Source organism: Prionailurus bengalensis, chromosome B3, assembly GCF_016509475.1.
Source record: "Prionailurus bengalensis isolate Pbe53 chromosome B3, Fcat_Pben_1.1_paternal_pri, whole genome shotgun sequence".
Taxonomy (NCBI): Eukaryota; Metazoa; Chordata; class Mammalia; order Carnivora; family Felidae; genus Prionailurus; species Prionailurus bengalensis.
The window spans coordinates 7,953,677-7,970,051 of NC_057355.1; positions in this window are offsets into that span (position 1 = coordinate 7,953,677).

Here is a 16,375-nt window from a genome sequence, read left to right on the forward strand (position 1 = left end):
GGCATGGTGGGTCCCCTTCGCCTGGGCCAACCCCATTCCTTTGTCCTGTTGGGATGCTCAAGGTTACTTAGCTATTAGCCAGGGAGATGTTCTATTTTAACCTCCCTTTCCCTCCATCACCAACGCTTGCAATGTTCTCAATTATTCAAATCGCCACTGCAAGGCTCAGCAGAGGGTCTAATTACAGCCCTGCTTGCCATTGCTGATGAGCTGCAAGGGCCAGGGAATGACTTTAAAGCAGTAAAGTCTGGAGGGGCAGCTTCCTTGAAAAAGTCTGTGGGAGTCTCAGTCTTATCGTGGAGAGCTAGATGTTGCAGCCTGGAGGATTTGCTGGATAAGGCCATCTCCAGACTACAGCTGATTGCCAGAGAGCCACACCTCAGGAGAAAGCATAGTCCTTGGCTGAAATCCACGATTCTTTGAGTGTCTCAGCCATAGTCCTTTTTCCCTCAGACTCTTGTGAACATGCACACACACCCCTTAGCCACTCCAGCTCAAGTGTCTTCGCGGACAAATGCTACAATATAATGGAAACCCAGAGGCTATAGAATAGGCAAGGTGCCAGGACATGGTAAGGGGCATTCATACAGAGGTCAAAAGTCGCTATTTGCCAAGCTCTCTGCCAAGATTTCTTTCAGGAGCGCCTGGGTGGCTCAGTTGGTTGAGCATCCAACTTCGGCTCACCTCATGATTTCATGGTTTGTAGGTTCGAGCCCCACGTCAGGCTCTGTGCTGACTGCTCAGAGCTGGGAGCTTGCTTCAGATTCTGTCTCCTTCTCTCTTTAACCCTCCCCCACTTGCACTCTGTCTCTGTCCCTCTCAAAAATAAACAAACGTTACAATTTTTTTTAAAGATTTAATTATTTTAAGAGGGAGAGATATTAATATTAATTAATTAATATTGTATAAATGTGCTAATCAAGCCTCAGAGGTTAGACAGTTGTCCGAGGCTTCCCAGTTACTTGAGGGAGAGGCAGAGTTTGAACCCAGCAGTTGGTCTTAATCACCACTGTATGCTTCCTATCACATGGATGGAAACTTTTGCCCAAGACCACAGTGGAGGGTTCTAAGCCAAGAAGACAGAAGAGAAATGTGGTTTGAAGGACTCTTTGTTTTTTTAATTTTTTTTTAAAGTTTATTTATTTTTGAGACAGAGAGAGACAGAGCATGAATGGGGGAGGAGCAGAGAGAGAGGGAGACACAGAATCGGAAGCAGGCTCTAGGCTCTGGGCCATCAGCCCAGAGCCCGACACGGGGCTCCAACTCACGGACCGCGAGATCGTGACCTGAGCTGAAGTCGGACGCTTAACCGACGGAGCCACCCAGGCGCCCCTGAAGGACTCTTTTAGGATGGTCATTCCTTTATTTATTCACATAATAAATTTAGGAGCGTTCTTATGTTAGATGTACTACAATGTGCTAGAGCCTGGAGACCTTGTCCCATTCTCCAGATCCCACGGTGAACAGAAGATGGTCTAGATTGCTAGAGTAAGGGCATAACAAGATGCAGAAGGAAGGCAAAGGAGGACAGAATTTTAGTTCACTACTTGGATGATGGCTAAGAGAAGAGTTTTTGATAAAGAGACTCCCAGGGCTCCTCTGAGAACAGAGTCAACCTCTCACTCTTTTTGCCCTTATGTTGTGTATGATAAGTTCTAGGGCTTTGAGATACATCTAACCAGAATTCAGTGGGAGCTGTGACCTTCTCCCGAATTTTCCTCCAGGTGGAGAGCCAGAAGAAGCCTTCTCCCAAGACCTTTTGCACACCTTGACCTAGAGAGCAAGGTGATGTCTCAATCGCGTTCTGACACCAGGGACACACTGGCTCTACTCATTTCCTATCTCTATGAGATGAAACAATCCACTGTCTCCTGCTACATAATGGAAAGCCCCACTGGCAAAGTTATGTGCAATGGGGCTGATCATAAACATGATTTATGGAGTTAGTTCATTTACTGCCTCTGATGCTGGCCCCAGCTGCCAGGAGTTTGACTGACAATTTCTGTTTATTTATTTCTCACTATGTAATATCTGACTTCACATTATAAATTCTTCTGATTGGAATTTCATGGCATCTGTTCTGGTATTTATTGATGGCATGCTCATCAGGGACTCTGTCCTTTTTTGGGATGAGCTGGGCTCTGAGACCCTGGTTCTGTCAGAGTGAGCTAGGGCCCTGACATCCCAAAGTGAGAGGACTTCACTATTGCTACTTGTGCCTCGTGACAGACACCTGTGTTAGAGATACGGACACCTGTGATGGATATCTCTTACGGTTCAGAACCAGTGGGAATAAATGGCAAAGAGGCAACGTGGTGTTTGGCCAGTTGCAAAGGGTCTGGTGGAGTAGGATATAGCATGCCAGATCCTGCCTGGATGATGGTGGCTGTGTCATTTTCCTTATTGCTCCTTTCCTAGTCCACAGGTGGGACCAAAAGGCCACTAGTATTCAACTCTTAGATGGGGCATAGGTCCATGTAGACAGAAGAGAGTTGGACTCATTCATCTTGAGCTGATGGTCTCACCATGTTGAAGTCTCCACGATTCGAGTATAATCAGAGGAATCGGGGTGAGAAGTCACTTTCAAATGTTCATGAGGATTCTCATGCTAAATTTGGAGACAGCAAAGTTGGCCAGAATACCTAGAAAGAGTTATAATGATGTTTTCCTCTCAGTCTATACATGTAGGGTTTTCCATCCAGAAATAGCCGATCACCAAATTTCGCTGAGACAAGCAGCATTGTTAAAAACCTGGCTACATCTCTGTCATAGGAACTTCACGTTTTTTCTAGAGAAAGGTCGTGTTGTTTTCCCCATGTTGTGCCCACAGTTGGGCTTCCCCATCAGCCTTGGTCACCTCAGCTCCCATAGTCCAGCCTCAGCACAGCTGATGTGGGCCTCTACCCAGAGCTTTCTCGCTAAGCCATTATAAACACCCCTTATTTGTATCTTAATGTTTCTAGATGTGGAAACTGAGGCTTAAAGAAGCTGAGTCTCAGAAAGATTCACTTCCTTGCCATAGGAAAAAGTCAGGCATGAGGTGAGGGCAGAATTCAAGCCCACGCCTGGCTCATTGCAAAGAAAATTTTGTTCCTACCTCTGAGGATTTCTCAGGTAAATTTTCTGATTTCTTCATGGCCACTTTGTCCCTCAAACAACCAGGATGGAAAATGCCTCTCCTTTTCCCAAAGACTTCCTTATCCATTAACTGGCTGGGGATATCAGACAAGATATTAGCTTCTCTTGGCCTCAGGTTTTTTTCATATGTAAAAGATATATCGTTTTATCTAGGTTTGGCTTACAGTATGAGGTCATGTGAGGACATACACAGTGTTTAGTGCAGGGTCTTGCCCTTGGTGGGCCGAAATAAATGATGGGAATCATCATCACCATCACCATCATCAGCATCACCACCCTCATCCGTTTCCTTATCTGCTTATGAGTGGTCTCCATCATCCAACTCTCTAAGAACCCAGTGCCTCCCTGGCTGAGATTAGATTCTCCCTTGAGAGGATTTTCTTTACAGAAGTGGACAGGGGAGTCACTGACAACACCGACATTACATTATTGATTTGTGCCTCCCAAGGCAAAATGCTTTAAAGAAGATCCCAGCTTCCATACTTTTCTAAGCATTGTCCAAATTCAGTCCGTCTCTCCTCAGCTTCCCCCAGCCTTGTCATGGCTGTGTGTCCCTGACTGACACACAAAGAGAACGTCACAGGCAGCCACTAATGAATCCAGGAATAATAACAGCTCCCACAGCTTCAAAGCTGGACTAAATGTTACAAAAGTAAAAATTTATCCTGCTGTCAAAAACTAAGTGGTATAAAGGGACAGGGAAAAATTTGAAGCTGCTATTTAAGGTTCATCTTAAGGATGAAGCATCCTAAGGATGCTTACATGGACCTTATTATTCTCAGTTTCTAAAAGAGAAAACTGAATCTCAGAGAGATTAATTGACTAGCCTAGTGTCGCTCAGCTAATAAATGGCAGAGATGGAATTTGAACATATATCCATCTGAATCTGAAGCTCATGCTATTTCTACAATGTTCTGCTGACTTTATAAACTCACAGGACTTATAGTCGGATATATACCTGCACACGATCGTAGGTTCTCCCCAAGCCTCCTCTGAGAAGGCAGGTCTGGGCTGGATAGATGATCTAGCAGAGCCAAGGAATCCAAGACCAAGGCCAAGGCCTCTCATGTGTTTTCTTTATAGGTCAGGGTGAGCTTTTTCCATGAGCCCTGAGACACAGTCATATCGCCTTGATGCCCGGAAGGCAAGGAAGAAGCATCTGCAAAGCATGGCTGCCTTGGTGTCAGGCCATCTTATTCCCAGGCAGATATCTTATCCCGATCACTTTACTGGTCTTAAGATAGTTGCATGGTAAGATAATAGTCTGTACTATTAGCTTAAATGCACAGCAGACAACCAACATTGGACATATTTAAACTATGGCCACTCTCTACCAATAAGACAAAGTAAAACATGGAAGTTTTGTTTCATAGCATCAAAGTCAGAATCACTACCAAGGTCTCTGATTCAATGCCAGGGTCAAATTCTCTGGCCATGGTGCTGGAAGTTGTTCTTCCCTCACACTTTTCACCTGTCAGTGGAGTCTCCACAGCTGAGACTCAGTTTTTCGCTCATTCTTTTTTTTTTTTAAATGTTTATTATTTATTTTTGAGACAGAGAGAGACAGAGCATGAATGGGGGAGGGTCAGAGAGAGAGGGAGACACAGAACCTGAAACAGGCTCCAGGCTCTGAGCTGTCAGCACAGAGCCCAACGTGGGGCTTAAACTCACAGACTGTGAGATCATGACCTGAGCCGAAGTTGGAAGCTCAACGGACTGAGCCACCCAGGCGCCCCAAGAGACTCAGTTTTTCTATCTGCACAAAGAATTGGGTGATCTCTGAGAATAATTCTATCACTAAACCCCAGGGTCTGTCTACTCCTCTCTAGATACAGCTGAGTTTGGAGGAATGTGTAATATGAAGCACTTACATAAAAGGAGGCAAGCAAAAGACATACTTGTAATTTTTAAAAAAAGGCAAGAAGAATCTGCTTTTCTCATAAACATCCAAGGATTCTTTAAAAAAAAAAAAAAGAAAGAAAAAGGTGAACAGTGTAAGTTAAAACGACAACCAACCACCCGGCCAAACAACAGTTCAAACAGTAGGAGTAAGCAAAAGACAATGCCGCTCTCAAAGTGAATTCAACTTTGCAACAATTAAAGTGCAGAACAGGTGAGGTAATTACTTGCATTTATGCAGTTGTTCAAAGAGTGGCAATTTTACTACTACTAATAATGCTGATGGTAATCATGGAAAGTGTCATCATTGTGTTGTTAAGATGATCATTAACATTGATAACCTGCCATTGATCAATGATCTTGGACATTCATTTTAGAGATAAAGATGCTAAAGTTCAGGGAGCTTTAAAACATTGCCCAAATGCACTCAGCTACGAAGGCACTCAGCGACTCAACCTCAACGCTAGGGCACTTTGAGCCAGGCCATCCTTCGCTGTGGGTGGCTTTCCTGTGAGTATGGTAGCACCATGGAGGATGCTCTGCAGCAGCCTGGGATTCTACCCACCAGATGCCAGTATAATCCCCCAGTCATGATAATCAAAATTCTCTGGATGTTGTCAAATGTCCCTTGGGACAGGAAAATCGACCCTTGTTTGCAAACTACTGTCATAAGGGATCGAGATGGGTTTCACACCAAGGTCGACAGACCATCTAAACCCAAGGCCATTATGTTTAAAAGAATCACAAACTAAGAATGTCTGTATAAACGTGACAAAGTGAAGCACAGGCAGATGCTGAGATTTGCAGATAAGTGGCCAAGGGAGTGCAGGGAGGCCAGGGGCAAACCCTGTGGTGTAGAAGCCCCTGCCGACTTTGTGAGATTCTCAGCAGAGGCAGGAAGTTGGTTAGAGCTCCCTAGGGCCCAGGGCTCCACTCTGGGGAGAGACCCAACCACACCTCCAGGGTGTCCAGTCATGGCCGGGAGAGTAGCCAAATATTCTGCCAGAGGACATTTGCACCCCCTGCCTAGTCCTCCCAAAACTTGGTCCCTGCTGGGCAGTACTTCTGTCCTCCTTGGATTTCTATAGCCAAACTGATGACATACAATACTCAGCCCCCAAACTCTGGGTGATGGATGATTTCAGTTAAGGTAGGAAGGGTGTCAAGGGAATTCACCCACTCTGGCTCAGAATAAATAGAAGGTCTGGACATAATTGCCCATGTTAAGAAGGAATTAGTAAAAAAAAAAGTGCGATAATGTGCTAGATGCATCTGTGCATCTACATACACATATCGCAGTATTATGTAGATACACAGATGAGAAAATAAAGGAAATGGATTAAGGTGGATAAATAGATGGGGAAAAAGAAAACAGCGCACAAAACGCATTCGGAGAGCTAAGTCTTGAAGAGAGAAAATAGAAAAGAAATTCTCTAAGAGTGCTTAGAATTATAGAACAAGAGAAACATAAAAACTTAATAAAGTAAGCTTTATAATTAGATGATACACAGCAAACTTAAAGAGGAAAAAGTGACCTTCAGGAATGAAGAGAGCCAATTAAAAAGGAACAGCATCATCCTTTCCGAAGTAATACATCAAAAACAGCAAAGAACGTAGGAGATGAAGTCAAAATCAAAATTATGACACAAAAGGGAATTCTAAGGAAGTCACTATGTGTATGAGGAAAAGGAGCTATAATGCCAGTACAGATAAGGGAATAGATACGGATGTCAAAGGTAAGTCAGCTCAGATTAAGTGCTGTTTTTGAAGAAGAGAATCCAACAAGTGGAATAGAAATGATATTTGAATTTATAATAAAAGAAAATTATCCTTAAATTTAGGAAGAAATGAATTTGTTCATTGAAAGGTCAAACTGTGTTCCAAGGGAACACAAAGACAATTTCTGCTTAAATTGTTAAATTTCATGTATAAAGAGAGAGTTTTGAGGTAGCCAGGAATGAGAAAGAAAGCCCTCTTCAAGGAGGGAAAATCAGTCTGGTCTTGTATTTTTTCACATCAAAATCTATGCACAGAGGCAATAGGGCTGTGTCTACAAGATTTGGTGGGAAAGAAAGTGTGACTCAAGGGAATTATGGGCAGCCCTGTTTCTAATCCAATTAGGGCCCCCACCAGGGCAACAGTGGGCTCTCCTTAAAAATGGAGACAAACAAAACAAAGCTCTTTGTGGATTAAATCCATTCATTCAAAAGTTAAACACAGAACTATGGTTAAAATAGGAAATGCTCGAGCAGCCTAGATGGCCCAGTCTGTTGAGCATCCAATTCTTGGTTTCAGCTCAGGTCATGATCCCAGTGTCATGGGATCGAGCCCCACGTTGAGTCCATGCTGAGCGTGGGGCCTGCTTGGGATTCTCTCTCTCTCTCTCTCTCTCTCTCTCTCTCTCCCTCTGCCCCTCCCTGATGTGCTCTTATGCTCTTGTGCTCACTCTCTCAAATAAAAAAATAGGAAATTCTGGTTAAACTCTCTGTGTTAGAAGATGGTGGAAGGATTGTCTCAAGATTTAACAAAGAATGCATGCCCGAGGAATTTTATAAACCCAGGCAAATTGTCATTCAAGTGGAAAGTCAAAGGACAGAGAAGATCACTGTGTTACTCCTCTGTCTCCCTCAACAAAGATAGGAAAACAATTCTGGAAGAAGAACCTATTGTGTTAGCACTGAATTCCTGTGAGTATGGAATCTAAATTATAGTTATTTGAATTATTGTGCAAATAATGTTCTAAACATCGAATTGAAATAATATAAAAATTGACAATATAAAAATTATGCTGTTAGTAGCAAAAATTGCTGGGAGCCATTGTAAGAATTTTTTTCATTTCTCCTGGTGGGATGTTAGTCAATATCAACTAAAATGAAACAAATAATTTCAAAAATATCTTCAACTTTAATGTTTTACATAAAATTTTTATATCTACTGTGAATTAATTTTTAGTAATTCTTGTTTCTTATGTTGAATAAACATGAGTGGGGAAAGTTCAGTTGTAACTCAGTGCACTGATTTTATGTAAGGCGTTCCTGGGTGGCTTAGTCAGTTGAGCATCCGACTTTGGCTCAGGTCACGATCTCACAGTTTGTGAGTTTGAGCTCTGTGTCTGGCTCTGTGCTGACAGCTCAGGGCCTGGAGCCTGCCTAGGATTCTGTGTCTCCCCCTCTCTCTGCCCCTTTCCCACTTGTGCTCTGTCTCTCTCTCTCCAAAATAAATTTTTAAAAATTTCTAAAAATTAAAAAAAAATTGTTTTAAACAGAAAGTATATTAGAGTGCATTAAAACGCCTTATCTACATACTGTGTATGAATAGAGGGAGACTTGTAGCAATGCTCATCTAGGGGGAGTATTATTTCTGGGTAATGAGATATTGGGTGATGTTTTTTCACCCTTTTATTTTTCTATATTGTCTAATTTTTTAACGTGCATATATCATATTCACGAAGAAGAGTTGAGTTTTTCAAGAAAGTATCAAATCAAGGGGGAGAGAGAGGGAAGGAAGAAGGAAAGAGAAGGAGAAAAAGAAAAAAGGGAGAAAGGAAAGAGAAAAGGGAGGAAGGAAGGAAGAAGGGAGGAGGGGAGGAAGGAAGGAAGGAAGGGAAGGAGGGAGGGAGGGAGGAAGGAGGGAAGAATGAAGGAAAGGAGGAAGGAAGGAAGGAAGGAAGGAGGGTAGGAAGGGAGGGAGGAAGGAAGGAAGGAAGGGAGAGGGAGAGAAAAGAAGGAAATAATACAGATGAGAGATGCTGCAGAAAAACGTGTTCTATTTATTCTGATTAGGGGAGCTAGTAAAATATAGTTGAAGATGTAGAATGTGTATGGGCTTTGGAGTTTTATAGACCTGGGTATATTCTATACCTGTTACATACCTAGAGTTTCACTAGACAAGTTCCCTGAACTGAAGTCTGAAGCTTCCTCATCTACGAAATGGGAACAAACACACCTGTTTATAAGGGTTGCTTTGAGTTTGTGATAGATGTATCACACTGTGCCTAGAATTGAGTCGTCCCTTTAAAAATGCCAACTTCCTTTTAAATTGTCTCGTAACCTTTTCCCATCCATCCATCTATCCATCCATCCATCTCTCTGTACATCCATCCATCCAAGAAGCTTTTACTGGGCAGGTGTTTGCCAACTGCTAGTAAAACTCCGTGTGAAAAAATTCAGTCCCGCCCTTGGCAGAGCGAGCGCGTCAGGTGGGATAAGAGAGAGACCGTGAGGATTCAGGGCCAGAAGATGCAGGTACTTCTGCAGAGAAGCTTCCCCCTCAACCGTTTATCAACCTTCGCTTCAGAAGAAATCTCCCGCGCCCTAGCTTGGCTCATCAGAGTGGTATTGTTCTGGGATCTTGGGAGCCAGTTGGACAATGTGTCATTTAAATTTTGTTTCCACCGCCTCTTCTGCCTCTGTTCTGACTCCCACTGTTAAGTGCTGTGGCTCTTTATCATGGCTTTGAAATCGAGAAAGACACTTTGGAATTCAATTAGCCACATGGTTGCCACAGCAACGAAAACATATAAACTTAAATGATTTATACACACAGACAACACTTCAGAAAGGAATAAATTTAATCCCGCAGCTGGGAATGAAATGGATTGTACAATAAGAAAATTGTATTCTTCTCTCCCCCACGAGAGGCCTCATGGTCTTAATGTGATCTCAGTGAGGACGGAGCTAAGGGAAGACAGCAGGCCATGTGCAACTCCTGCTTACTCCTGAGGTTCACGTGGGGCACTCGGCCTTCCTTTGCAACCACTGGGGGATTCGGGGGACAGCAAAGCCAGGCACAGGGTACATATTAGTCCATGGACCATATTATTCCATGGTCCATTCCATGGACCATATATTATTCCATGGACAATTCCCATAGGAGAATTGTCCTCTCTTTCCAATGCTGTGCATAGGTTTGTACACATTCCTGCCCACAGATCCTGAGATGGGCTTCACAGTAAAGTGGGAGCCTTCACAGAGCCACCGAATGAAAGGGACAGCCTTACAAAACCCAACCGTTCTCTGCCTCGCTCCTGCTCTCGCATCCTGTTATAGGTCAAGGATCAATGCAGCCCATTGGTGTCTTTGGGCTATAAGCACTTCTTAAGGTAGATTCATATCGACCTGGACAGTATCAGGACCTATAGAACTTTATTTCTGCTATGCAAGAAGGCTTAGTCTTCATAGGCTAAATGAAATAAATGAAAGCTGACAGTATCTTGAAATAGTTATCTTCCTTTTTTAAATTTCGCTTTCACATTTTACATATACGGACCTTTTGTAATCATCTAGAACAGGACTTTCTGGATTTCTTTTATTGCACACGGATATATGTGTATTTACTTATAAATATATATATGCATTACTGTTGATTCATATATATTGAAAGCCAATAAAGCATAATTAAATTTTTTTTAAACGATGTACTGAAGCTTTAATATTTTCTCTCATACTGAAATGAATCAGTGTGCACTCCACTTTGGAAACCACTGAGCTGGCAGGCTCCACATTGCTTAGAGAAGAATTAGGGTGGTTGAAATGGGAACAGCAGAGAAAAAGAACTGTATTTAAACTTCCAATATAAGGGGCACCTGGGTGGCTCAGTTGGTTAAGCATCCAACTTCGGCTCAGGTCATGATCTCATGGTTCATGAGTTCGAGCCCTGTGACAGGCTCTGTGCTCACAGCTCAGAGCCTGGAGCCTGCTTCGGATTCTGTGTCTCCCCCTCTCTCTGGCCCTTTCCCACTCATGATCTCTCTCTCTCTCTCTCTCTCTCTCTCAAAAACAAATACACATTAAAAAAAACCTTCCAATACATGATCTTGAGGATAAAAAACAAACAAACCCATGATCTTGAGGATCAAGATGGAAGATCCCAAGGGGACAGGGCACAGTGTGGCTGTGCAAATAGGCTGGAAAAGTTGAGGAACCACGTGCAGAAAATACTAACCTTAATGTTCCCCACCCTCCTAGGGGACTGTAAATGTTGGGGGAGAGGAGAGCACATGAAAAGACCCCCACTGCTGTTTGGTTTTAAGGAGCCACTGGACACAAAGCCATTCTCTCCTCCACGCCCCACCAGGTGGATGGTCGCTGTGGCACCTAGACCGAGGAGCTGTTCGACAGGTAGGTCCCCGTTCCATGAGGGCTCTCCATCAACAACTACTACAGGTGACCACTGAATGGTCCAGCAGAACGAGACCACCCAAGCTCCCAAGGCTTTGCTGAGTCGATCCAAACTGCCTCGTCTGGACAACTCCATCTTGAAGTGCTTAGGACATGTAAAATTACTCCCTACTCAAGGATGATGATGGCTGCATACTAGACTGTTCCTTGATGGGACTGAACAGTGATGAAACCACCTGTACCACACATCACTAAAACCTCACTAATTGGTCTCCACTAACTTAGCACTGTTGACTTTCCATATTCTCCTTTGCAAATACAGGTGACCCTTGAACAACACAGGTTTGAACCATGCTGGTCCACTTTTATGCGGATTGTTTCTTTTCTTACTAAAAAAATTTTTTTAACATTTATTTATTTTTGAGAGGCAGAGACAGAGCATGAGCAGGGGAGGGGCAGATAGAGAGAGAGGGAGAGAGAGAGAGAGAGAGAGAGAGAGGGAGACACACAATCAAGCAGGCTCCAAGCTCCGAGCTGTCAACACAGAGCCCGATGCAGGGCTTGAACCCACGAACTGTGAGATCATGACCTGAGCCAAAGTCGAAAGCTTAACCAACCGAGCCACCCAGGCACCCCAGTTTTTTCAATCAATATATTAGAAAAAATTTTGGAGATTCGTGACAATTTGGGAAAAACCTGCAGTGAACTGCGTAGACTAGAAATATTAAAATATTAAGAGGTTGGGTATATCATGAATGCATAAAGTAGACGCAGATTCTAGTCTTTTATCATTTACTACCATAATATATACACAAATCTATTATAAGAAGTTAAAACTTATCAAAACTTATGCGCACAAACGCTCACAGACCATACACAGCACCTTTTGCAGGACAGAGAAATGTAAACAAACATACAAATGCTGTGTTAAAAAATAAAGGAATGAAATGAACTGTAGTACAGTTTCACAGGCACCTCCTGTTACCTATTACGGTGAGTCAAAATGTTGCCGGTATCTGTGGGTGAGGTTTACCTCCACCAGGGCAGTTGGTCTCTCTAGTAAATTGCGTATCACAGTAAAAAGGGTCTCCGGGATTCTCATTATTAGTAGTTAAGTTTGGGGGAGGTCAAAAGTGAAATGCAAATTTTCGACTGTGTGTGGGGTTGGCAACTGCAATTTCTTTTCCAGTAAGTGAACCTTTCTGCCACAAGTCAGCACACAGTTCCAAACAAAGCTTAGCATGCAATTTGCGTGGAATACTTCACATCTGGGGACTCCTATCAAGAAACATTCTATTTCCAGCTTTAAGTAACGTATTTGAAAAAATTCAACCACAGTAATTCATTTGTATTCTGCAATTCAGGACTTTGTCTATTACGGACAGTCCTTTCCCTAGGTAGGCATGGACTTTGAAGTTGGAGAAAGGGTTTTAGAAGCCTTTTCTGCCGTGTATCAACTTGGCCGTGTCTGGCAAACCACTGTACCTCTCAGACTCTCATTTTCCCAATCTGTAAAATATGTATGTCATCAAAAGCACCTTGCCTCATGCCTTAGCCCACAGTAACCCCTCAAAATGTAGCTGCCTTTATGGTAATTAGTGTGAATGAAAGAGAACTTTCTCCACATGCACCTGCACCCCCATTCGAAGGTGTGAGTTTCCCCGCATTCACATGGGGGATGAGCGGAACCCTGTACTTTCGTATCTGTGAAGGGTGGGTAGGTTTTAAAGGGACAGCCTCCCTTTACCACTGCTCATTCCCTGGAACGAGGTTATCCTAGGCCTTCAGGAGGCTTTTGAGCAAGGCTAGCAAAAGAGGGACGCAGCACTGGAGAGCTTCAGTGGGTATCTGCAAGTAGGGACGGGACCCCCTGCCTGCCAGTGCGGTAAAAGTGGACTACGATTTTTATCTTTGCATTCTTTTTATTGTGGTAAAATAAACACACATAACATTTGGTATTTTAGGGGCGCCTGGGTGGCTCAGTCCATTAAGCATCTGACGCTTGATTTCCGCTCAGGTCACGAGCTCACGGTTTGTGGGTTCAAACCCTGATTCAGGCTCTGCACTGACAGCATGGAGTCTGCTTGGAATTCTCTCTCTCTCTCTCTCTCTCATTCTCTCCCTGACTCTCCCCTGTTCACACTCTCTCTGCCTCTCTCTATCTCAAAACAAATAAACATTAAAAAACCATTTGCTATTTTAACCATTTTAAAGCATATCATTCAGGGGCGCCTGGGTGGCTCAGTCAGTTGAGCGTCTGAATTTTGGTTTTGGCTCCAGTCATGATCTCACAGAGTTCGAGCCCCACGTGGGGCTCTGCGCTGACAATGCGGAACCTGCTTGGCTCTCTCCTCTGCTCACACACACACTCTCTTTCTCAGAGTAGATAAATAAACTTAAAAAAAAGTGTAAAACTCAGTGGCATTAAGTACATTCACCATGCGTACAAACATCACCCCTATTTAATTCCAGAACTTTCTCATCTCATACTCATTAAGCAGTTACTCCCCATTTCTCCGCCCCCCCAGGACCCCAGCCTCTGGCTACCTCTCATCTACTCTCTGTCTCTGTAGACTTGCTTCTCTTGGACACTTCATATAAATGGAATCATATAGAATGAGGCCCTTTGTGACAGACTTATCTCATATGTTGCCAACGACCATTCATTGTGAAGCACGTGTCAGTACTTCCTTCGTTCTTATGGCTCATAATGTTCCATCGTATGGATGAATGTCCTTTTATGGGTCCTGGGTTTGGTTCTTAATCCTCTCCATGCATGTGGATTCATAATGCAGTGGACTTGGTGTCACACAGGCTTTGGCTCAGTGGCACCATCTCAGGCGCTCACCCGTTCGGAGACGTTGGGCATGTGTCTTAGCCTGTCCAGGCTACAGGTGCCCCTCCTGTGAAATGAAGGTAATGATGATGGTCGGGGACAATCATACTGGGACATTGAATGAAATGCACAGAATGCAGGCCTACCTGGAATATAGGAAGTGTCTTAATCCGTTATTTTGTTTGTGTTGTCTTCAAATTTCTTTAGCTTCATTAATGTTCCTGATAAAAAGAACCACCATGGAAGCCAAGGGTCCCCGATGGGGGTGCACCCTGCTCATTCTTGGCTCTCTGCACCCCACTCTGGTGCGTGTGGCTAGGCTGGGCCCCTTGTCGAGCCCCAGGGAGCTGCCCCCTTTCCTGTCAGTCTCTGACAAGCCACCCGCTCTTGTTCTCCCTTCTCCTTCCTGCTTCTGGAAGCTTCCAGAAGCTCTCATCAAGCATCAAGCAGCACTAGGTGGGAAGCTGACAAGGGTTGCGGGGCAACCCCAGCCCTGGGCTGGGAATGGGCAGCAGCTCTACTCTGAGGGCAGAGGCCTGCCTCTGGGGCTCCCACTCATCCCTCAGGGCCAAGTGCTGGAGACCAGCCTGGAGGCAGCTGTCCCTGCATTTGTGATGATCCAGCACACAGACCATCCATCACTCTCCTCCCCACGGCCCCTGGCATTCCTCTCTGCCAGGTCCACGCTGGAGAGCCCAGGAGAAGCGATGCTTCCAAGGAGTCACATCAAATGGCCACAGCCCAGGGTGGCTGGGCCCGGGCAGATGAGTAGATGGCCTTGCTGTTCTGCTCTGATTTTCTTTCACTCCAGCCACTCATTTCGATTCTGCTTCCGGACTTGCCCGCTCTGGCCTATTGAACAGGCTTTGGCCATCTGGACTCCAGACCACCGTGTAGACCGCAGTCCCGTCCTGGTGCAAAACCCACCCCCTCCAAGTTTGGGGCCACCGGCCATGCTGACTGCTGCATCTAGTGACGGTGCCAGGCAGGACCAGCCCAACTGCAGTGGATGCATTCCTTGGGATGGAGTGGACAGGGAGGAAAGCCAGCCCACCAGGCCAAGTGCACAAGAAGCAGGCAGTGCAGGGGCAAATGGTGAGTCAGGGTGGGTGGGAGGATCTACTGCAGAGTCAAGGGGTCCCAGCAGAAGGGCAGAGTGTGGTGTGGGGAAAGCCACTCCATGGAGCCAAAGCTCCCCAGGAAGCCAGCACCTGGGACTTCCCAAAATCTGGCCACTTGGCACCAGCTTCTAGATGGAGGCTAAGGGCAAAACGCTGACCCCGGGGGTCAGCTGATAAGAACAAGCTAAGTTGGGGTGTGGAGGGCACACCTACCAGGCAGAAATGAAATGTACTTGCCTGAGTTATAAGGGCTGGGGTAGGGACTTGGTGTCGCAGGAAAGCTGGAGCCTGGTTGGCGCTTGCCACTCTCAGACTCTTCCTATCTGAGGTCAAGTGGCCTGGGCTGAATGTCATCTCCTGGGAGAGACATGAACTCAGAACCTGGTTACCCTGTGGGGCCTGGCCATGGACCAGGAAGGATCTCCCACCATTCATTCATTTATTCATTCACTCACTCCCCTAAGCCTTCCTGAGTATCTTTTCTCCGTGCTAGGTTTCTGCTAAACTCTTTTTTGTTATTTAAAAAAAATTTTTTTAACGTTTGTTTTATTCTTGAGAGACAGAGAGAGACAGAGACAGAGTTTGAGCAGGGTAGGAGCAGAAAGAGAGGGAGACACAGAGTCTGAGGCAGGGTCCAGGCTCTGAGCTGTCAGCACAGAGCCTGATGCAGGGCTTGAACTCACGAACCCATGAGATCGTGACCTGAGCTAAAGTCGGATGTTTAACCGACTGAGCCACCCAGGTGCCCTGGTTCTGGCTAAGCTCTTATGTGGCTTGATGTGGTCACAGAAATATACAGAACAGCAGAGCCACCCTACTCACTAGGGACTTAGGTACAAGCCTCCCCCCAACCCGATCTATATGAAGTTCCTTGAGAGTACAGTCAGAATCTTAATAATTATATTTCTAACAATGGGCACACAAGAGGGTCAGTAAATGTTTATTGAAATAAAAACAGCTTATTTAGATCAAACTCTATCTCACAGTTCTCACAGATCTCACCCTGATCAATTTTAATACGATTTCCAATCAAGGTTAATGTGTCCTCCCATCTTGTCCCCAGCCTCATCCAACACACACACACACACACACACACACACACACATGCACACAAACACTCACATGCATGCATGCACACCCTGAAAACTGGGTCACTTGAATAATTCTGGTTCTGTTGCATATTTATTCAGAATGCTGAGTTTGGAAATGCTAATGTGACCCTGAGTAAGCATCTTATCTATATAGTATTTCAAGTTTAAAAT